This window comes from Bubalus kerabau, chromosome 14, assembly GCF_029407905.1.
Source record: "Bubalus kerabau isolate K-KA32 ecotype Philippines breed swamp buffalo chromosome 14, PCC_UOA_SB_1v2, whole genome shotgun sequence".
In the NCBI taxonomy this organism is placed as follows: Eukaryota; Metazoa; Chordata; class Mammalia; order Artiodactyla; family Bovidae; genus Bubalus; species Bubalus kerabau.
In genome coordinates this window covers 381,462-404,112 of record NC_073637.1, presented here as the reverse complement: position 1 = coordinate 404,112, position 22,651 = coordinate 381,462, and the positions used below count along the sequence as shown (strand labels likewise).

The 22,651-nt window shown below is 57.2% G+C and overlaps 1 protein-coding gene and 7 pseudogenes across 1 annotated transcript in view; 1 reads left to right on the top strand and 7 right to left on the bottom strand.

Annotated features, from left to right (window-relative positions):
• Window positions 1-22,651, top strand: part of LOC129626435 (liprin-alpha-1-like) — a 271,527-nt gene that overhangs the window by 113,507 nt on the left and 135,369 nt on the right. The window lies entirely within an intron of this gene.
• LOC129627419 (uncharacterized) lies at window positions 1,339-1,458 on the bottom strand (annotated as a pseudogene).
• LOC129627378 (uncharacterized) lies at window positions 4,708-4,827 on the bottom strand (annotated as a pseudogene).
• Window positions 8,107-8,226, bottom strand: LOC129627386 (uncharacterized; annotated as a pseudogene).
• LOC129627385 (uncharacterized) lies at window positions 11,491-11,610 on the bottom strand (annotated as a pseudogene).
• Window positions 14,862-14,981, bottom strand: LOC129627384 (uncharacterized; annotated as a pseudogene).
• On the bottom strand, window positions 18,242-18,361 carry LOC129627383 (uncharacterized; annotated as a pseudogene).
• LOC129627382 (uncharacterized) lies at window positions 21,610-21,729 on the bottom strand (annotated as a pseudogene).

Here is a 22,651-nt window from a genome sequence, read left to right as displayed (position 1 = left end):
ACCGTGTATATACCCATATGTATGTGAATGAATGTATCAGTACTTAGACACACACATGGAATTTGCATATGTATACAGCAAACTGATAATAGTGAGTGCACAAGTGCTCAGTCTTGTCTGACTCTTTGCAACTCCACAGACTGTAGGCCTCCAGGCTCCTCTGTCCGTGGAATTTTCCAGGCAAGAATATTAGAGTGGGTCGCCATGCCCTCCTCCAGGGAATCTTCCCATCCCAGGGATTAAACCCACGTCTCTTTATGTCTCCGGCATCGGCAGGTGGGTTCTTTACCGGTTGAGCCACCAGAGAAGCCCAACTATCAATAGTGGTTTCCCCTAAAAAGTTGGACAACATGGAAGAGTGGGAGGAAAGTCTGTTAGAAGAGAGAGTTTTTGTTTTTTTTTTTATCCTATACAGTGCAATATTTAACCATTTAAAAAACAAATATAAGTAAAAGCGAGCAAAGAACAGTAATGCTGAGAATTAAAAAACACGGGTTCCAGATCAGCTATACTAAATAATCTCCAGGGAAAAGAAAACCGAGAAGAACGTGAGGAGCAAGCATGAAGGGAATTGGTCGTATCTTCAATATGATGGGAAAATACAAGAGCCGTTGGAGCAGGATGGTGACAGAATTGCATCTGCATTTCCAAACGGTCATCTTGCTCCACATCACTAATGACTGGAGAGACTCAACTCCAAACGCCAATGGGGACCACTTCGCCTGAGTCCGACTGGGCCTCATTGCAATGTCTGTCCATAGCAGATGCTGGAGAAGCTGTGGAGCAAAGGGAACTCTCCTCCACGGTGAGTAGGAATGGGAGTTGGTACAGCCGGGATGGAAAAGAGTATGGAGGTTCGCGAAGGAACTAAAAGTAGAAGTAGCCTATGGTTCAGCAGTCCCACTCCCAGGCATAGATCCACCCCCAGTACAAGCCAACAAGCTAGATGCCCCGTTTGGGCACATCGATCTGTGCGCGCGCTCGCATGCGCATGCGCGATCGCCTGCGAGGCTGGGGGTGGGGCGGGGGCTGGGGCTCTGGCTGGAGTCGGTGCAAGCCCCGGGATTGCCTGAGGCAAGCCAAAGGAGCCCCAGAGGGAGACGGGACGGCCGGTCGTCTGGTTTCCTGAAAGCCGAATGCGAATGCGGAGGGGCTCACGGGCCGCGGGGAGGCAACCCAGGTCTGCAGCGGGAGTCGGGGCCCCGGCCACCCACTCACTATCCCCCGCCCCGGGAGGGGCTGGGGCTGCGGGGGTGGCGGGGGGGGGGCGAGGGGGGTGTGGGTCCAAGAATTGGGACGCGGGGCGGGGGCTAAAGGACCTCTTCTGGTAGGCAAAAAAGCCTCCAGCTCCCGGAATTCCCAGGTGGTCTCCCATCCAAGATACTAAACAGGCCCGACCCTGCTTAGCTTCCGAGATCAGACGAGATCGGGCGCCTTCAGGCCGATAGGGCCGGAGACGTCCGCGGCCGCCGCGGGGCGCCCTAAGAGCCTTGCGCTTCGCCTCCCTTTCGCTCTGACCTGCAGGTCGGGCCAACGGGCCGCACCTCTCCTCGGGGGCCGTGCTGTACTTGAGCCGCACGACCCGCGACCGCACTCCAGCCTGCTGACGCCGGCCCGGCCCCCGAACACAGCCAACACCAGACCAGCAACCGCCTGGCCGGGCCCGGGCCCGATGGGCTTCCAGGACCCCCCAGTGACCGGGAGGGCGTGCGTGCGTGCGTGCGCGCGGGGCCTGGGCGGTGGGCTGAGGGGTGCGGAGGTCTCGGCGCCCTCCCACCCCCGGCCACTCCAGACCCGGCCGTGCTGGCTGAGCGGGGCCTCCCCCCCCACATCCCGTTCGCTGCTCAGGGCCGCGCGACCCCGGAGGTGTCGGTCTTCCGGGCCCGCCGCCTCCCGATCCCCGCGGCCCGGGGGCCTCTGAACCTCCTGCGGGCCTAGGCTCAGCGAATCTTGAGCGCCCAACTTGCCCGGCACCTGCCCGCTGCCCAAACCCACCGGGAGCCACGGAGGCGCGGTCGACCGGAGCGCCTCAGCCCCGCCCCTTTGCCCTACCGAGGCGCCCCCCTTGTCCCCATGCCGCCCGCCAAGCACCCGACCTTCCTGAGAGAGCAGACGAACCACAGGCAGGCACACAGACAGACAGACAGACACACACACACACACACACACACACGAGTGTGGTCTTTGGAAATACTTCTGTTCGTAGTTGCTGGGTTGAGCCCAACTCTTATAGGACCCATGGAGTGCGGCCCATCAGGCTCCTCTGTCCGTGGCATTTCCCAGGCGAGAATACTGGAGTGGGTTGCCATTACCTTCTCCAGGGGATCTTCCCGACCCAGGGGTCAAACCCGAGTCTCCTGCGGGCGGATGCCTTGCCATCTGAACCAGCACATTGTGAATTCCCTAGGCAAAATACAAAGAAAAGAGCTCGTGTGCTACTAAGTGGAAAGATGATTGAAGAAACAGAAGGTGTCCTTTGTTGGTATCTTGGAATCTTTCTTTAGTTTTCGTTGATTTTTACTCTTAAGGCTACTTGAACAAGGCAAGAGAGAAACCCCAGAACTGAAAAGCAATTGACTTTTTTGAAAGAAACCTGTGCAGGTTAAGCACTCTTCGTTTTTGAGAGATGGTGAAATGCAAAATCTTGATTCAACACATATGACTTTGGTGAACTTTATTTCAAATCTCCATGATGAACCCCTAAGGCGTCCAGGAAGAAAGGAGTAGAGCGGGAGACAAAAAGAGCAACCTTTCCCCTTGGCGCCATCCCAACCAGCTGCTTAGTTCCTTCATCTCATGGACTACCATCTGGGCTTATCTGGTTTGTCTGATTCTTGTTTCGGGGCCCGTTTCTAGTCACAAGGCTGTCAACAGTGGGGGGTGGGGTGGGGGGTGGGGGAAGCCCTTCTTTCCATTCCACATGAGACCCAGTGGACAATCCAGGCCCTGGCCACTGCATAGAGCGTGCAGCAACAATATCAACGGTGATGCTGGTTAACAACGCATATTCCTGGAATCCACTCCGTTGGCTACCGAGTGTGTGCGGTGGTGGTCTGGAACCTATACCTGGAAGCTTTCTTGATGATTGCAAATGACACCAAAGTCCGAGGACGATGGAAGATCTTCACGTTTCTGCAAGAGCCACACACCTCCAGAAGGAACCGCAAGACTTGCCTGACATGGTCAAGGTCTAAGTATTGGACTACACGTCGGAAGGTCTCCACCTTTGCTATGGAAGTCAAACGATCTTTCTTGGAAATGAAAATGGATCACACTGAACGTTCACATTCTTCTAGAGCATTTGAAAAGCCCTAAACTGTAGAAATCTGCTGTACGAGTTCCTTGAAAGCAAGAACCCATACTGATGGATATGTCTTAATGCCTTAGATTGTGCCTTGAATATAGCGTACACATGAACCCAGGAAAGGAAAGAATGGAATCGCCAAATACACAAAGAGATCAAAAGTGCCGAGCCAAGTGACACCTTGAGGCTTCCAAGAACTTATCTGTCTTTCACACACTAAGTAAATCCTGAGCACCTACGATGAGCTGGGAGGCATGTAATAAGTTTCTGGAACCAGAAGGCGGAGAGAAGCAGACACAGAGTTCCTGCTTTCACTGAGACGAATCTAATGATACATCACAGGCAGATCCTTGGAGAACTTGTCGAGGGGCCTCTACCCTCACCAAAACCTGGGTGTCAGGGAAGGCTTTTCAGAGTAACCATTGCGTTGAGGTCCATAGGTTGAACCTACGTAAACCAGGGTTGAGATGCAGGAAGAATTTCAGGCAGGGAAAACAGCATCCTGGAAGTCTAGGTGACCAGGGAAACTTAGGACGTTCAAGAAATGAAAATGCCCTATGGGATGGAAGCCAAAGAGTGCAGAGGGCATTCCAGGGAAAAGACATCCGAGAAGAACGTGAGGAGCAGGCATGAAGGGAATTGGTCGTATCTTCAATATGATGGGAAAATACAAGAGCCGTTGGAGCAGGATGGTGAGAGAATTGCATCTGCATTTCCAAACGGTCATCTTGCTCCACGTCACTAATGATTGGAGAGACTCAACTCCAAACGCCAAGGAGGGACCACTTCGCCCGAGTCCGATTGGGCCTCATTGCAATGTCTGTCCATAGCAGATGCTGGAGAAGCTGTGGAGCAAAGGGAACTCTCCTCCACGCTGAGTAGGAATGGGAGTTGGTACAGCCGGGATGGAAAAGAGTATGGAGGTTCGCGAAGGAACTAAAAGTAGAAGTAGCCTATGGTTCAGCAGTCCCACTCCCAGGCATAGATCCACCCCCAGTACAAGCCAACAAGCTAGATGCCCCGTTTGGGCACATCGATCTGTGCGCGCGCTCGCATGCGCATGCGCGATCGCCTGAGAGGCTGGGGGTGGGGCGGGGGCTGGGGCTCTGGCTGGAGTCGGTGCAAGCCCCGGGATTGCCTGAGGCAAGCCAAAGGAGCCCCAGAGGGAGACGGGACGGCCGGTCGTCTGGTTTCCTGAAAGCCGAATGCGAATGCGGAGGGGCTCGCGGGCCGCGGGGAGGCAACCCAGGTCTGCAGCGGGAGTCGGGGCCCCGGCCACCCACTCACTCCCCCCGCCCCGGGAGGGGCTGGGGCTGCGGGGGGGGCGGGGGGGCGAGGGGGGTGTGGGTCCAAGAATTGGGACGCGGGGCGGGGGCTAAAGGACCTCTTCTGGTAGGCAAAAAAGCCTCCAGCACCCGGAATTCCCAGGAGGTCTCCCATCCAAGATACTGAACAGGCCCGACCCTGCTTAGCTTCCGAGATCAGACGAGATCGGGCGCCTTCAGGCCGATAGGGCCGGAGACGGGCGCGGCCGCCGCGGGGCGCCCTAAGAGCCTTGCGCTTCGCCTCCCTTTCGCTCTGACCTGCAGGTCGGGCCAACGGGCCGCCCCTCTCCTCGGGGGGCCGTGCTGTACTTGAGCCGCACGACCCGCGACCGCACTCCAGCCTGCTGACGCCGGCCCGGCCCCCGAACACCGCCAACACCAGACCAGCAACCGCCTGGCCGGGCCCGGGGGCCCGATGGGCTTCCAGGACCCCCCAGTGACCGGGAGGGCGTGCGTGCGTGCGCGCGGGGCCTGGGGGGTGGGCTGAGGGGTGCGGAGGTCTCGGCGCCCTCCCACCCCCGGCCACTCCAGACCCGGCCGCGCTGGCTGAGCGGGTCCTCCCCCTCCCACCCCCATCCCGTTCGCTGCTCAGGGCCGCGCGACCCCGGAGGTGTCGGTCTTCGGGGCCCGCCGCCTCCCGATCCCCGCGGCCCGGGGGCCTATGAACCTCCTGCGGGCCTAGGCTCAGCGAATCTTGAGCGCCCAACTTGCCCGGCACCTGCCCGCTGCCCAAACCCACCGGGAGCCACGGAGGCGCGGTCGACCGGAGCGCCTCAGCCCCGCCCCTTTGCCCTACCGAGGCGCCCCCCTTGTCCCCACGCCGCCCGCCAAGCACCCGACCTTCCTGAGAGAGCAGACGAACCACAGGCAGGCACACAGACAGACAGACAGACAGACAGACAGACACACACACACACACACACACACACACACACACACACGAGTGTGGTCTTTGGAAATACTTCTGTTCGTAGTTGCTGGGTTGAGCCCAACTCTTATAGGACCCGTGGAGTGCGGCCCATCAGGCTCCTCTGTCCGTGGCATTTCCCAGGCGAGAATACTGGAGTGGGTTGCCATTACCTTCTCCAGGGGATCTTCCCGACCCAGGGGTCAAACCCGAGTCTCCTGCGGGCGGATGCCTTGCCATCTGAACCAGCACATTGCGAATTCCCTAGGCAAAATACAAAGAAAAGAGCTCGTGTGCTACTAAGTGGAAAGATGATTGAAGAAACAGAAGGTGTCCTTTGTTGGTATCTTGGAATCTTTCTTTAGTTTTCGTTGATTTTTACTCTTAAGGCTACTTGAACAAGGCAAGAGAGAAACCCCAGAACTGAAAAGCAATTGACTTTTTTGAAAGAAACCTGTGCAGGTTAAGCACTCTTCGTTTTTGAGAGATGGTGAAATGCAAAATCTTGATTCAACACATATGACTTTGGTGAACTTTATTTCAAATCTCCATGATGAACCCCTAAGGCGTCCAGGAAGAAAGGAGTAGAGCGGGAGACAAAAAGAGCAACCTTTCCCCTTGGCGCCATCCCAACCAGCTGCTTAGTTCCTTCATCTCATGGACTACCATCTGGGCTTATCTGGTTTGTCTGATTCTTGTTTCGGGGCCCGTTTCTAGTCACAAGGCTGTCAACAGTGGGGGGTGGGGTGGGGGGTGGGGGAAGCCCTTCTTTCCATTCCACATGAGACCCAGTGGACAATCCAGGCCCTGGCCACTGCATAGAGCGTGCAGCAACAATATCAACGGTGATGCTGGTTAACAACGCATATTCCTGGAATCCACTCCGTTGCCTACCGAGTGTGTGCGGTGGTGGTCTGGAACCTATACCTGGAAGCTTTCTTGATGATTGCAAATGACACCAAAGTCCGAGGACGATGGAAGATCTTCACGTTTCTGCAAGAGCCACACACCTCCAGAAGGAACCGCAAGACTTGCCTGACATGGTCAAGGTCTAAGTATTGGACTACACGTCGGAAGGTCTCCACCTTTGCTATGGAAGTCAAACGATCTTTCTTGGAAATGAAAATGGATCACACTGAACGTTCACATTCTTCTAGAGCATTTGAAAAGCCCTAAACTGTAGAAATCTGCTGTACGAGTTCCTTGAAAGCAAGAACCCATACTGATGGATATGTCTTAATGCCTTAGATTGTGCCTTGAATATAGCGTACACATGAACCCAGGAAAGGAAAGAATGGAATCGCCAAATACACAAAGAGATCAAAAGTGCCGAGCCAAGTGACACCTTGAGGCTTCCAAGAACTTTTCTGTCTTTCACACACTAAGTAAATCCTGAGCACCTACGATGAGCTGGGAGGCATGTAATAAGTTTCTGGAACCAGAAGGCGGAGAGAAGCAGACACAGAGTTCCTGCTTTCACTGAGACGAATCTAATGATACATCACAGGCAGATCCTTGGAGAACTTGTCGAGGGGCCTCTACCCTCACCAAAACCTGGGTGTCAGGGAAGGCTTTTCAGAGTAACCATTGCGTTGAGGTCCATAGGTTGAACCTACGTAAACCAGGGTTGAGATGCAGGAAGAATTTCAGGCAGGGAAAACAGCATCCTGGAAGTCTAGGTGACCAGGGAAACTTAGGACGTTCAAGAAATGAAAATGCCCTATGGGATGGAAGCCAAAGAGTGCAGAGGGCATTCCAGGGAAAAGACATCCGAGAAGAACGTGAGGAGCAGGCATGAAGGGAATTGGTCGTATCTTCAATATGATGGGAAAATACAAGAGCCGTTGGAGCAGGATGGTGAGAGAATTGCATCTGCATTTCCAAACGGTCATCTTGCTCCACGTCACTAATGATTGGAGAGACTCAACTCCAAACGCCAAGGAGGGACCACTTCGCCCGAGTCCGACTGGGCCTCATTGCAATGTCTGTCCATAGCAGATGCTGGAGAAGCTGTGGAGCAAAGGGAACTCTCCTCCACGCTGAGTAGGAATGGGAGTTGGTACAGCCGGGATGGAAAAGAGTATGGAGGTTCGCGAAGGAACTAAAAGTAGAAGTAGCCTATGGTTCAGCAGTCCCACTCCCAGGCATAGATCCACCCCCAGTACAAGCCAACAAGCTAGATGCCCCGTTTGGGCACATCGATCTGTGCGCGCGCTCGCATGCGCATGCGCGATCGCCTGCGAGGCTGGGGGTGGGGCGGGGGCTGGGGCTCTGGCTGGAGTCGCGGTGCAAGCCCCGGGATTGCCTGAGGCAAGCCAAAGGAGCCCCAGAGGGAGACGGGACGGCCGGTCGTCTGGTTTCCTGAAAGCCGAATGCGAAGGCGGAGGGGCTCGCGGGCCGCGGGGAGGCAACCCAGGTCTGCAGCGGGAGTCGGGGCCCCGGCCACCCACTCACTCCCCCCGCCCCGGGAGGGGCTGGGGCTGCGGGGGGGGCGGGGGGGCGAGGGGGGTGTGGGTCCAAGAATTGGGACGCGGGGCGGGGGCTAAAGGACCTCTTCTGGTAGGCAAAAAAGCCTCCAGCACCCGGAATTCCCAGGTGGTCTCCCATCCAAGATACTGAACAGGCCCGACCCTGCTTAGCTTCCGAGATCAGACGAGATCGGGCGCCTTCAGGCCGATAGGGCCGGAGACGGGCGCGGCCGCCGCGGGGCGCCCTAAGAGCCTTGCGCTTCGCCTCCCTTTCGCTCTGACCTGCAGGTCGGGCCAACGGGGCCGCCCCTCTCCTCGGGGGGCCGTGCTGTACTTGAGCCGCACGACCCGCGACCGCACTCCAGCCTGCTGACGCCGGCCCGGCCCCCGAACACCGCCAACACCAGACCAGCAACCGCCTGGCCGGGCCCGGGGGCCCGATGGGCTTCCAGGACCCCCCAGTGACCGGGAGGGCGTGCGTGCGTGCGCGCGGGGCCTGGGGGGTGGGCTGAGGGGTGCGGAGGTCTCGGCGCCCTCCCACCCCCGGCCACTCCAGACCCGGCCGCGCTGGCTGAGCGGGTCCTCCCCCTCCGACCCCCATCCCGTTCGCTGCTCAGGGCCGCGCGACCCCGGAGGTGTCGGTCTTCGGGGCCCGCCGCCTCCCGATCCCCGCGGCCCGGGGGCCTCTGAACCTCCTGCGGGCCTAGGCTCAGCGAATCTTGAGCGCCCAACTTGCCCGGCACCTGCCCGCTGCCCAAACCCACCGGGAGCCACGGAGGCGCGGTCGACCGGAGCGCCTCAGCCCCGCCCCTTTGCCCTACCGAGGCGCCCCCCTTGTCCCCACGCCGCCCGCCAAGCACCCGACCTTCCTGAGAGAGCAGACGAACCACAGGCAGGCACACAGACAGACAGACAGACACACACACACACACACACACACACACACACACACGAGTGTGGTCTTTGGAAATACTTCTGTTCGTAGTTGCTGGGTTGAGCCCAACTCTTATAGGACCCATGGAGTGCGGCCCATCAGGCTCCTCTGTCCGTGGCATTTCCCAGGCGAGAATACTGGAGTGGGTTGCCATTACCTTCTCCAGGGGATCTTCCCGACCCAGGGGTCAAACCCGAGTCTCCTGCGGGCGGATGCCTTGCCATCTGAACCAGCACATTGCGAATTCCCTAGGCAAAATACAAAGAAAAGAGCTCGTGTGCTACTAAGTGGAAAGATGATTGAAGAAACAGAAGGTGTCCTTTGTTGGTATCTTGGAATCTTTCTTTAGTTTTCGTTGATTTTTACTCTTAAGGCTACTTGAACAAGGCAAGAGAGAAACCCCAGAACTGAAAAGCAATTGACTTTTTTGAAAGAAACCTGTGCAGGTTAAGCACTCTTCGTTTTTGAGAGATGGTGAAACGCAAAATCTTGATTCAACACATATGACTTTGGTGAACTTTATTTCAAATCTCCATGATGAACCCCTAAGGCGTCCAGGAAGAAAGGAGTAGAGCGGGAGACAAAAAGAGCAACCTTTCCCCTTGGCGCCATCCCAACCAGCTGCTTAGTTCCTTCATCTCATGGACTACCATCTGGGCTTATCTGGTTTGTCTGATTCTTGTTTCGGGGCCCGTTTCTAGTCACAAGGCTGTCAACAGTGGGGGGTGGGGTGGGGGGTGGGGGAAGCCCTTCTTTCCATTCCACATGAGACCCAGTGGACAATCCAGGCCCTGGCCACTGCATAGAGCATGCAGCAACAATATCAACGGTGATGCTGGTTAACAACGCATATTCCTGGAATCCACTCCGTTGGCTACCGAGTGTGTGCGGTGGTGGTCTGGAACCTATACCTGGAAGCTTTCTTGATGATTGCAAATGACACCAAAGTCCGAGGACGATGGAAGATCTTCACGTTTCTGCAAGAGCCACACACCTCCAGAAGGAACCGCAAGACTTGCCTGACATGGTCAAGGTCTAAGTATTGGACTACACGTCGGAAGGTCTCCACCTTTGCTATGGAAGTCAAACGATCTTTCTTGGAAATGAAAATGGATCACACTGAACGTTCACATTCTTCTAGAGCATTTGAAAAGCCCTAAACTGTAGAAATCTGCTGTACGAGTTCCTTGAAAGCAAGAACCCATACTGATGGATATGTCTTAATGCCTTAGATTGTGCCTTGAATATAGCGTACACATGAACCCAGGAAAGGAAAGAATGGAATCGCCAAATACACAAAGAGATCAAAAGTGCCGAGCCAAGTGACACCTTGAGGCTTCCAAGAACTTTTCTGTCTTTCACACACTAAGTAAATCCTGAGCACCTACGATGAGCTGGGAGGCATGTAATAAGTTTCTGGAACCAGAAGGCGGAGAGAAGCAGACACAGAGTTCCTGCTTTCACTGAGACGAATCTAATGATACATCACAGGCAGATCCTTGGAGAACTTGTCGAGGGGCCTCTACCCTCACCAAAACCTGGGTGTCAGGGAAGGCTTTTCAGAGTAACCATTGCGTTGAGGTCCATAGGTTGAACCTACGTAAACCAGGGTTGAGATGCAGGAAGAATTTCAGGCAGGGAAAACAGCATCCTGGAAGTCTAGGTGACCAGGGAAACTTAGGACGTTCAAGAAATGAAAATGCCCTATGGGATGGAAGCCAAAGAGTGCAGAGGGCATTCCAGGGAAAAGACATCCGAGAAGAACGTGAGGAGCAGGCATGAAGGGAATTGGTCGTATCTTCAATATGATGGGAAAATACAAGAGCCGTTGGAGCAGGATGGTGAGAGAATTGCATCTGCATTTCCAAACGGTCATCTTGCTCCACGTCACTAATGATTGGAGAGACTCAACTCCAAACGCCAAGGAGGGACCACTTCGCCCGAGTCCGACTGGGCCTCATTGCAATGTCTGTCCATAGCAGATGCTGGAGAAGCTGTGGAGCAAAGGGAACTCTCCTCCACGCTGAGTAGGAATGGGAGTTGGTACAGCCGGGATGGAAAAGAGTATGGAGGTTCGCGAAGGAACTAAAAGTAGAAGTAGCCTATGGTTCAGCAGTCCCACTCCCAGGCATAGATCCACCCCCAGTACAAGCCAACAAGCTAGATGCCCCGTTTGGGCACATCGATCTGTGCGCGCGCTCGCATGCGCATGCGCGATCGCCTGCGAGGCTGGGGGTGGGGCGGGGGCTGGGGCTCTGGCTGGAGTCGGTGCAGGCCCCGGGATTGCCTGAGGCAAGCCAAAGGAGCCCCAGAGGGAGACGGGACGGCCGGTCGTCTGGTTTCCTGAAAGCCGAATGCGAAGGCGGAGGGGCTCGCGGGCCGCGGGGAGGCAACCCAGGTCTGCAGCGGGAGTCGGGGCCCCGGCCACCCACTCACTCCCCCCGCCCCGGGAGGGGCTGGGGCTGCGGGGGGGGCGGGGGGGCGAGGGGGGTGTGGGTCCAAGAATTGGGACGCGGGGCGGGGGCTAAAGGACCTCTTCTGGTAGGCAAAAAAGCCTCCAGCACCCGGAATTCCCAGGTGGTCTCCCATCCAAGATACTGAACAGGCCCGACCCTGCTTAGCTTCCGAGATCAGACGAGATCGGGCGCCTTCAGGCCGATAGGGCCGGAGACGGGCGCGGCCGCCGCGGGGCGCCCTAAGAGCCTTGCGCTTCGCCTCCCTTTCGCTCTGACCTGCAGGTCGGGCCAACGGGCCGCCCCTCTCCTCGGGGGGCCGTGCTGTACTTGAGCCGCACGACCCGCGACCGCACTCCAGCCTGCTGACGCCGGCCCGGCCCCCGAACACCGCCAACACCAGACCAGCAACCGCCTGGCCGGGCCCGGGGGCCCGATGGGCTTCCAGGACCCCCCAGTGACCGGGAGGGCGTGCGTGCGTGCGCGCGGGGCCTGGGGGGTGGGCTGAGGGGTGCGGAGGTCTCGGCGCCCTCCCACCCCCGGCCACTCCAGACCCGGCCGCGCTGGCTGAGCGGGGCCTCCCCCTCCCCCCCCATCCCGTTCGCTGCTCAGGGCCGCGCGACCCCGGAGGTGTCGGTCTTCGGGGCCCGCCGCCTCCCGATCCCCGCGGCCCGGGGGCCTCTGAACCTCCTGCGGGCCTAGGCTCAGCGAATCTTGAGCGCCCAACTTGCCCGGCACCTGCCCGCTGCCCAAACCCACCGGGAGCCACGGAGGCGCGGTCGACCGGAGCGCCTCAGCCCCGCCCCTCTGCCCTACCGAGGCGGCCCCCTTGTCCCCACGCCGCCCGCCAAGCACCCGACCTTCCTGAGAGAGCAGACGAACCACAGGCAGGCACACAGACAGACAGACACACACACACACACACACACACACACGAGTGTGGTCTTTGGAAATACTTCTGTTCGTAGTTGCTGGGTTGAGCCCAACTCTTATAGGACCCATGGAGTGCGGCCCATCAGGCTCCTCTGTCCGTGGCATTTCCCAGGCGAGAATACTGGAGTGGGTTGCCATTACCTTCTCCAGGGGATCTTCCCGACCCAGGGGTCAAACCCGAGTCTCCTGCGGGCGGATGCCTTGCCATCTGAACCAGCACATTGCGAATTCCCTAGGCAAAATACAAAGAAAAGAGCTCGTGTGCTACTAAGTGGAAAGATGATTGAAGAAACAGAAGGTGTCCTTTGTTGGTATCTTGGAATCTTTCTTTAGTTTTCGTTGATTTTTACTCTTAAGGCTACTTGAACAAGGCAAGAGAGAAACCCCAGAACTGAAAAGCAATTGACTTTTTTGAAAGAAACCTGTGCAGGTTAAGCACTCTTCGTTTTTGAGAGATGGTGAAATGCAAAATCTTGATTCAACACATATGACTTTGGTGAACTTTATTTCAAATCTCCATGATGAACCCCTAAGGCGTCCAGGAAGAAAGGAGTAGAGCGGGAGACAAAAAGAGCAACCTTTCCCCTTGGCGCCATCCCAACCAGCTGCTTAGTTCCTTCATCTCATGGACTACCATCTGGGCTTATCTGGTTTGTCTGATTCTTGTTTCGGGGCCCGTTTCTAGTCACAAGGCTGTCAACAGTGGGGGGTGGGGTGGGGGGTGGGGGAAGCCCTTCTTTCCATTCCACATGAGACCCAGTGGACAATCCAGGCCCTGGCCACTGCATAGAGCGTGCAGCAACAATATCAACGGTGATGCTGGTTAACAACGCATATTCCTGGAATCCACTCCGTTGCCTACCGAGTGTGTGCGGTGGTGGTCTGGAACCTATACCTGGAAGCTTTCTTGATGATTGCAAATGACACCAAAGTCCGAGGACGATGGAAGATCTTCACGTTTCTGCAAGAGCCACACACCTCCAGAAGGAACCGCAAGACTTGCCTGACATGGTCAAGGTCTAAGTATTGGACTACACGTCGGAAGGTCTCCACCTTTGCTATGGAAGTCAAACGATCTTTCTTGGAAATGAAAATGGATCACACTGAACGTTCACATTCTTCTAGAGCATTTGAAAAGCCCTAAACTGTAGAAATCTGCTGTACGAGTTCCTTGAAAGCAAGAACCCATACTGATGGATATGTCTTAATGCCTTAGATTGTGCCTTGAATATAGCGTACACATGAACCCAGGAAAGGAAAGAATGGAATCGCCAAATACACAAAGAGATCAAAAGTGCCGAGCCAAGTGACACCTTGAGGCTTCCAAGAACTTTTCTGTCTTTCACACACTAAGTAAATCCTGAGCACCTACGATGAGCTGGGAGGCATGTAATAAGTTTCTGGAACCAGAAGGCGGAGAGAAGCAGACACAGAGTTCCTGCTTTCACTGAGACGAATCTAATGATACATCACAGGCAGATCCTTGGAGAACTTGTCGAGGGGCCTCTACCCTCACCAAAACCTGGGTGTCAGGGAAGGCTTTTCAGAGTAACCATTGCGTTGAGGTCCATAGGTTGAACCTACGTAAACCAGGGTTGAGATGCAGGAAGAATTTCAGGCAGGGAAAACAGCATCCTGGAAGTCTAGGTGACCAGGGAAACTTAGGACGTTCAAGAAATGAAAATGCCCTATGGGATGGAAGCCAAAGAGTGCAGAGGGCATTCCAGGGAAAAGACATCCGAGAAGAACGTGAGGAGCAGGCATGAAGGGAATTGGTCGTATCTTCAATATGATGGGAAAATACAAGAGCCGTTGGAGCAGGATGGTGAGAGAATTGCATCTGCATTTCCAAACGGTCATCTTGCTCCACGTCACTAATGATTGGAGAGACTCAACTCCAAACGCCAAGGAGGGACCACTTCGCCCGAGTCCGACTGGGCCTCATTGCAATGTCTGTCCATAGCAGATGCTGGAGAAGCTGTGGAGCAAAGGGAACTCTCCTCCACGCTGAGTAGGAATGGGAGTTGGTACAGCCGGGATGGAAAAGAGTATGGAGGTTCGCGAAGGAACTAAAAGTAGAAGTAGCCTATGGTTCAGCAGTCCCACTCCCAGGCATAGATCCACCCCCAGTACAAGCCAACAAGCTAGATGCCCCGTTTGGGCACATCGATCTGTGCGCGCGCTCGCATGCGCATGCGCGATCGCCTGCGAGGCTGGGGGTGGGGCGGGGGCTGGGGCTCTGGCTGGAGTCGCGGTGCAAGCCCCGGGATTGCCTGAGGCAAGCCAAAGGAGCCCCAGAGGGAGACGGGACGGCCGGTCGTCTGGTTTCCTGAAAGCCGAATGCGAAGGCGGAGGGGCTCGCGGGCCGCGGGGAGGCAACCCAGGTCTGCAGCGGGAGTCGGGGCCCCGGCCACCCACTCACTCCCCCCGCCCCGGGAGGGGCTGGGGCTCGGGGTTGGCGGGGGGGCGAGGGGGGTGTGGGTCCAAGAATTGGGACGCGGGGCGGGGGCTAAAGGACCTCTTCTGGTAGGCAAAAAAGCCTCCAGCACCCGGAATTCCCAGGTGGTCTCCCATCCAAGATACTGAACAGGCCCGACCCTGCTTAGCTTCCGAGATCAGACGAGATCGGGCGCCTTCAGGCCGATAGGGCCGGAGACGGGCGCGGCCGCCGCGGGGCGCCCTAAGAGCCTTGCGCTTCGCCTCCCTTTCGCTCTGACCTGCAGGTCGGGCCAACGGGGCCGCCCCTCTCCTCGGGGGGCCGTGCTGTACTTGAGCCGCACGACCCGCGACCGCACTCCAGCCTGCTGACGCCGGCCCGGCCCCCGAACACCGCCAACACCAGACCAGCAACCGCCTGGCCGGGCCCGGGGGCCCGATGGGCTTCCAGGACCCCCCAGTGACCGGGAGGGCGTGCGTGCGTGCGCGCGGGGCCTGGGGGGTGGGCTGAGGGGTGCGGAGGTCTCGGCGCCCTCCCACCCCCGGCCACTCCAGACCCGGCCGCGCTGGCTGAGCGGGTCCTCCCCCTCCGACCCCCATCCCGTTCGCTGCTCAGGGCCGCGCGACCCCGGAGGTGTCGGTCTTCGGGGCCCGCCGCCTCCCGATCCCCGCGGCCCGGGGGCCTCTGAACCTCCTGCGGGCCTAGGCTCAGCGAATCTTGAGCGCCCAACTTGCCCGGCACCTGCCCGCTGCCCAAACCCACCGGGAGCCACGGAGGCGCGGTCGACCGGAGCGCCTCAGCCCCGCCCCTTTGCCCTACCGAGGCGCCCCCCTTGTCCCCACGCCGCCCGCCAAGCACCCGACCTTCCTGAGAGAGCAGACGAACCACAGGCAGGCACACAGACAGACAGACACACACACACACACACACACACACACACACACACGAGTGTGGTCTTTGGAAATACTTCTGTTCGTAGTTGCTGGGTTGAGCCCAACTCTTATAGGACCCATGGAGTGCGGCCCATCAGGCTCCTCTGTCCGTGGCATTTCCCAGGCGAGAATACTGGAGTGGGTTGCCATTACCTTCTCCAGGGGATCTTCCCGACCCAGGGGTCAAACCCGAGTCTCCTGCGGGCGGATGCCTTGCCATCTGAACCAGCACATTGCGAATTCCCTAGGCAAAATACAAAGAAAAGAGCTCGTGTGCTACTAAGTGGAAAGATGATTGAAGAAACAGAAGGTGTCCTTTGTTGGTATCTTGGAATCTTTCTTTAGTTTTCGTTGATTTTTACTCTTAAGGCTACTTGAACAAGGCAAGAGAGAAACCCCAGAACTGAAAAGCAATTGACTTTTTTGAAAGAAACCTGTGCAGGTTAAGCACTCTTCGTTTTTGAGAGATGGTGAAATGCAAAATCTTGATTCAACACATATGACTTTGGTGAACTTTATTTCAAATCTCCATGATGAACCCCTAAGGCGTCCAGGAAGAAAGGAGTAGAGCGGGAGACAAAAAGAGCAACCTTTCCCCTTGGCGCCATCCCAACCAGCTGCTTAGTTCCTTCATCTCATGGACTACCATCTGGGCTTATCTGGTTTGTCTGATTCTTGTTTCGGGGCCCGTTTCTAGTCACAAGGCTGTCAACAGTGGGGGGTGGGGTGGGGGGTGGGGGAAGCCCTTCTTTCCATTCCACATGAGACCCAGTGGACAATCCAGGCCCTGGCCACTGCATAGAGCATGCAGCAACAATATCAACGGTGATGCTGGTTAACAACGCATATTCCTGGAATCCACTCCGTTGCCTACCGAGTGTGTGCGGTGGTGGTCTGGAACCTATACCTGGAAGCTTTCTTGATGATTGCAAATGACACCAAAGTCCGAGGACGATGGAAGATCTTCACGTTTCTGCAAGAGCCACACACCTCCAGAAGGAACCGCAAGACTTGCCTGACATGGTCAAGGTCTAAGTATTGGACTACACGTCGGAAGGTCTCCACCTTTGCTATGGAAGTCAAACGATCTTTCTTGGAAATGAAAATGGATCACACTGAACGTTCACATTCTTCTAGAGCATTTGAAAAGCCCTAAACTGTAGAAATCTGCTGTACGAGTTCCTTGAAAGCAAGAACCCATACTGATGGATATGTCTTAATGCCTTAGATTGTGCCTTGAATATAGCGTACACATGAACCCAGGAAAGGAAAGAATGGAATCGCCAAATACACAAAGAGATCAAAAGTGCCGAGCCAAGTGACACCTTGAGGCTTCCAAGAACTTTTCTGTCTTTCACACACTAAGTAAATCCTGAGCACCTACGATGAGCTGGGAGGCATGTAATAAGTTTCTGGAACCAGAAGGCGGAGAGAAGCAGACACAGAGTTCCTGCTTTCACTGAGACGAATCTAATGATACATCACAGGCAGATCCTTGGAGAACTTGTCGAGGGGCCTCTACCCTCACCAAAACCTGGGTGTCAGGGAAGGCTTTTCAGAGTAACCATTGCGTTGAGGTCCATAGGTTGAACCTACGTAAACCAGGGTTGAGATGCAGGAAGAATTTCAGGCAGGGAAAACAGCATCCTGGAAGTCTAGGTGACCAGGGAAACTTAGGACGTTCAAGAAATGAAAATGCCCTATGGGATGGAAGCCAAAGAGTGCAGAGGGCATTCCAGGGAAAAGACATCCGAGAAGAACGTGAGGAGCAGGCATGAAGGGAATTGGTCGTATCTTCAATATGATGGGAAAATACAAGAGCCGTTGGAGCAGGATGGTGAGAGAATTGCATCTGCATTTCCAAACGGTCATCTTGCTCCACGTCACTAATGATTGGAGAGACTCAACTCCAAACGCCAAGGAGGGACCACTTCGCCCGAGTCCGACTGGGCCTCATTGCAATGTCTGTCCATAGCAGATGCTGGAGAAGCTGTGGAGCAAAGGGAACTCTCCTCCACGCTGAGTAGGAATGGGAGTTGGTACAGCCGGGATGGAAAAGAGTATGGAGGTTCGCGAAGGAACTAAAAGTAGAAGTAGCCTATGGTTCAGCAGTCCCACTCCCAGGCATAGATCCACCCCCAGTACAAGCCAACAAGCTAGATGCCCCGTTTGGGCACATCGATCTGTGCGCGCGCTCGCATGCGCATGCGCGATCGCCTGCGAGGCTGGGGGTGGGGCGGGGGCTGGGGCTCTGGCTGGAGTCGGTGCAAGCCCCGGGATTGCCTGAGGCAAGCCAAAGGAGCCCCAGAGGGAGACGGGACGGCCGGTCGTCTGGTTTCCTGAAAGCCGAATGCGAAGGCGGAGGGGCTCGCGGGCCGCGGGGAGGCAACCCAGGTCTGCAGCGGGAGTCGGGGCCCCGGCCACCCACTCACTCCCCCCGCCCCGGGAGGGGCTGGGGCTGCGGGGGGGGCGGGGGGGCGAGGGGGGTGTGGGTCCAAGAATTGGGACGCGGGGCGGGGGCTAAAGGACCTCTTCTGGTAGGCAAAAAAGCCTCCAGCACCCGGAATTCCCAGGTGGTCTCCCATCCAAGATACTGAACAGGCCCGACCCTGCTTAGCTTCCGAGATCAGACGAGATCGGGCGCCTTCAGGCCGATAGGGCCGGAGACGGGCGCGGCCGCCGCGGGGCGCCCTAAGAGCCTTGCGCTTCGCCTCCCTTTCGCTCTGACCTGCAGGTCGGGCCAACGGGCCGCCCCTCTCCTCGGGGGGCCGTGCTGTACTTGAGCCGCACGACCCGCGACCGCACTCCAGCCTGCTGACGCCGGCCCGGCCCCCGAACACCGCCAACACCAGACCAGCAACCGCCTGGCCGGGCCCGGGGGCCCGATGGGCTTCCAGGACCCCCCAGTGACCGGGAGGGCGTGCGTGCGTGCGCGCGGGGCCTGGGGGGTGGGCTGAGGGGTGCGGAGGTCTCGGCGCCCTCCCACCCCCGGCCACTCCAGACCCGGCCGCGCTGGCTGAGCGGGGCCTCCCCCTCCCCCCCCATCCCGTTCGCTGCTCAGGGCCGCGCGACCCCGGAGGTGTCGGTCTTCGGGGCCCGCCGCCTCCCGATCCCCGCGGCCCGGGGGCCTCTGAACCTCCTGCGGGCCTAGGCTCAGCGAATCTTGAGCGCCCAACTTGCCCGGCACCTGCCCGCTGCCCAAACCCACCGGGAGCCACGGAGGCGCGGTCGACCGGAGCGCCTCAGCCCCGCCCCTCTGCCCTACCGAGGCGGCCCCCTTGTCCCCACGCCGCCCGCCAAGCACCCGACCTTCCTGAGAGAGCAGACGAACCACAGGCAGGCACACAGACAGACAGACACACACACACACACACACACACACGAGTGTGGTCTTTGGAAATACTTCTGTTCGTAGTTGCTGGGTTGAGCCCAACTCTTATAGGACCCGTGGAGTGCGGCCCATCAGGCTCCTCTGTCCGTGGCATTTCCCAGGCGAGAATACTGGAGTGGGTTGCCATTACCTTCTCCAGGGGATCTTCCCGACCCAGGGGTCAAACCCGAGTCTCCTGCGGGCGGATGCCTTGCCATCTGAACCAGCACATTGCGAATTCCCTAGGCAAAATACAAAGAAAAGAGCTCGTGTGCTACTAAGTGGAAAGATGATTGAAGAAACAGAAGGTGTCCTTTGTTGGTATCTTGGAATCTTTCTTTAGTTTTCGTTGATTTTTACTCTTAAGGCTACTTGAACAAGGCAAGAGAGAAACCCCAGAACTGAAAAGCAATTGACTTTTTTGAAAGAAACCTGTGCAGGTTAAGCACTCTTCGTTTTTGAGAGATGGTGAAATGCAAAATCTTGATTCAACACATATGACTTTGGTGAACTTTATTTCAAATCTCCATGATGAACCCCTAAGGCGTCCAGGAAGAAAGGAGTAGAGCGGGAGACAAAAAGAGCAACCTTTCCCCTTGGCGCCATCCCAACCAGCTGCTTAGTTCCTTCATCTCATGGACTACCATCTGGGCTTATCTGGTTTGTCTGATTCTTGTTTCGGGGCCCGTTTCTAGTCACAAGGCTGTCAAGAGTGGGGGGTGGGGTGGGGGGTGGGGGAAGCCCTTCTTTCCATTCCACATGAGACCCAGTGGACAATCCAGGCCCTGGCCACTGCATAGAGCGTGCAGCAACAATATCAACGGTGATGCTGGTTGACAACGCATATTCCTGGAATCCACTCCGTTGCCTACTGAGTGTGTGCGGTGGTGGTCTGGAACCTATACCTGGAAGCTTTCTTGATGATTGCAAATGACACCAAAGTCCGAGGACGATGGAAGATCTTCACGTTTCTGCAAGAGCCACACACCTCCAGAAGGAACCGCAAGACTTGCCTGACATGGTCAAGGTCTAAGTATTGGACTACACGTCGGAAGGTCTCCACCTTTGCTATGGAAGTCAAACGATCTTTCTTGGAAATGAAAATGGATCACACTGAACGTTCACATTCTTCTAGAGCATTTGAAAAGCCCTAAACTGTAGAAATCTGCTGTACGAGTTCCTTGAAAGCAAGAACCCATACTGATGGATATGTCTTAATGCCTTAGATTGTGCCTTGAATATAGCGTACACATGAACCCAGGAAAGGAAAGAATGGAATCGCCAAATACACAAAGAGATCAAAAGTGCCGAGCCAAGTGACACCTTGAGGCTTCCAAGAACTTTTCTGTCTTTCACACACTAAGTAAATCCTGAGCACCTACGATGAGCTGGGAGGCATGTAATAAGTTTCTGGAACCAGAAGGCGGAGAGAAGCAGACACAGAGTTCCTGCTTTCACTGAGACGAATCTAATGATACATCACAGGCAGATCCTTGGAGAACTTGTCGAGGGGCCTCTACCCTCACCAAAACCTGGGTGTCAGGGAAGGCTTTTCAGAGTAACCATTGCGTTGAGGTCCATAGGTTGAACCTACGTAAACCAGGGTTGAGATGCAGGAAGAATTTCAGGCAGGGAAAACAGCATCCTGGAAGTCTAGGTGACCAGGGAAACTTAGGACGTTCAAGAAATGAAAATGCCCTATGGGATGGAAGCCAAAGAGTGCAGAGGGCATTCCAGGGAAAAGACATCCGAGAAGAACGTGAGGAGCAGGCATGAAGGGAATTGGTCGTATCTTCAATATGATGGGAAAATACAAGAGCCGTTGGAGCAGGATGGTGAGAGAATTGCATCTGCATTTCCAAACGGTCATCTTGCTCCACGTCACTAATGATTGGAGAGACTCAACTCCAAACGCCAAGGAGGGACCACTTCGCCCGAGTCCGATTGGGCCTCATTGCAATGTCTGTCCATAGCAGATGCTGGAGAAGCTGTGGAGCAAAGGGAACTCTCCTCCACGCTGAGTAGGAATGGGAGTTGGTACAGCCGGGATGGAAAAGAGTATGGAGGTTCGCGAAGGAACTAAAAGTAGAAGTAGCCTATGGTTCAGCAGTCCCACTCCCAGGCATAGATCCACCCCCAGTACAAGCCAACAAGCTAGATGCCCCGTTTGGGCACATCGATCTGTGCGCGCGCTCGCATGCGCATGCGCGATCGCCTGCGAGGCTGGGGGTGGGGCGGGGGCTGGGGCTCTGGCTGGAGTCGGTGCAAGCCCCGGGATTGCCTGAGGCAAGCCAAAGGAGCCCCAGAGGGAGACGGGACGGCCGGTCGTCTGGTTTCCTGAAAGCCGAATGCGAAGGCGGAGGGGCTCGCGGGCCGCGGGGAGGCAACCCAGGTCTGCAGCGGGAGTCGGGGCCCCGGCCACCCACTCACTCCCCCCGCCCCGGGAGGGGCTGGGGCTGCGGGGGGGGCGGGGGGGCGAGGGGGGTGTGGGTCCAAGAATTGGGACGCGGGGCGGGGGCTAAAGGACCTCTTCTGGTAGGCAAAAAAGCCTCCAGCACCCGGAATTCCCAGGTGGTCTCCCATCCAAGATACTGAACAGGCCCGACCCTGCTTAGCTTCCGAGATCAGACGAGATCGGGCGCCTTCAGGCCGATAGGGCCGGAGACGGGCGCGGCCGCCGCGGGGCGCCCTAAGAGCCTTGCGCTTCGCCTCCCTTTCGCTCTGACCTGCAGGTCGGGCCAACGGGCCGCCCCTCTCCTCGGGGGGCCGTGCTGTACTTGAGCCGCACGACCCGCGACCGCACTCCAGCCTGCTGACGCCGGCCCGGCCCCCGAACACCGCCAACACCAGACCAGCAACCGCCTGGCCGGGCCCGGGGGCCCGATGGGCTTCCAGGACCCCCCAGTGACCGGGAGGGCGTGCGTGCGTGCGCGCGGGGCCTGGGGGGTGGGCTGAGGGGTGCGGAGGTCTCGGCGCCCTCCCACCCCCGGCCACTCCAGACCCGGCCGCGCTGGCTGAGCGGGGCCTCCCCCTCCCCCCCCATCCCGTTCGCTGCTCAGGGCCGCGCGACCCCGGAGGTGTCGGTCTTCGGGGCCCGCCGCCTCCCGATCCCCGCGGCCCGGGGGCCTCTGAACCTCCTGCGGGCCTAGGCGCAGCGAATCTTGAGCGCCCAACTTGCCCGGCACCTGCCCGCTGCCCAAACCCACCGGGAGCCACGGAGGCGCGGTCGACCGGAGCGCCTCAGCCCCGCCCCTCTGCCCTACCGAGGCGGCCCCCTTGTCCCCACGCCGCCCGCCAAGCACCCGACCTTCCTGAGAGAGCAGACGAACCACAGGCAGGCACACAGACAGACAGACACACACACACACACACACACACACACACGAGTGTGGTCTTTGGAAATACTTCTGTTCGTAGTTGCTGGGTTGAGCCCAACTCTTATAGGACCCATGGAGTGCGGCCCATCAGGCTCCTCTGTCCGTGGCATTTCCCAGGCGAGAATACTGGAGTGGGTTGCCATTACCTTCTCCAGGGGATCTTCCCGACCCAGGGGTCAAACCCGAGTCTCCTGCGGGCGGATGCCTTGCC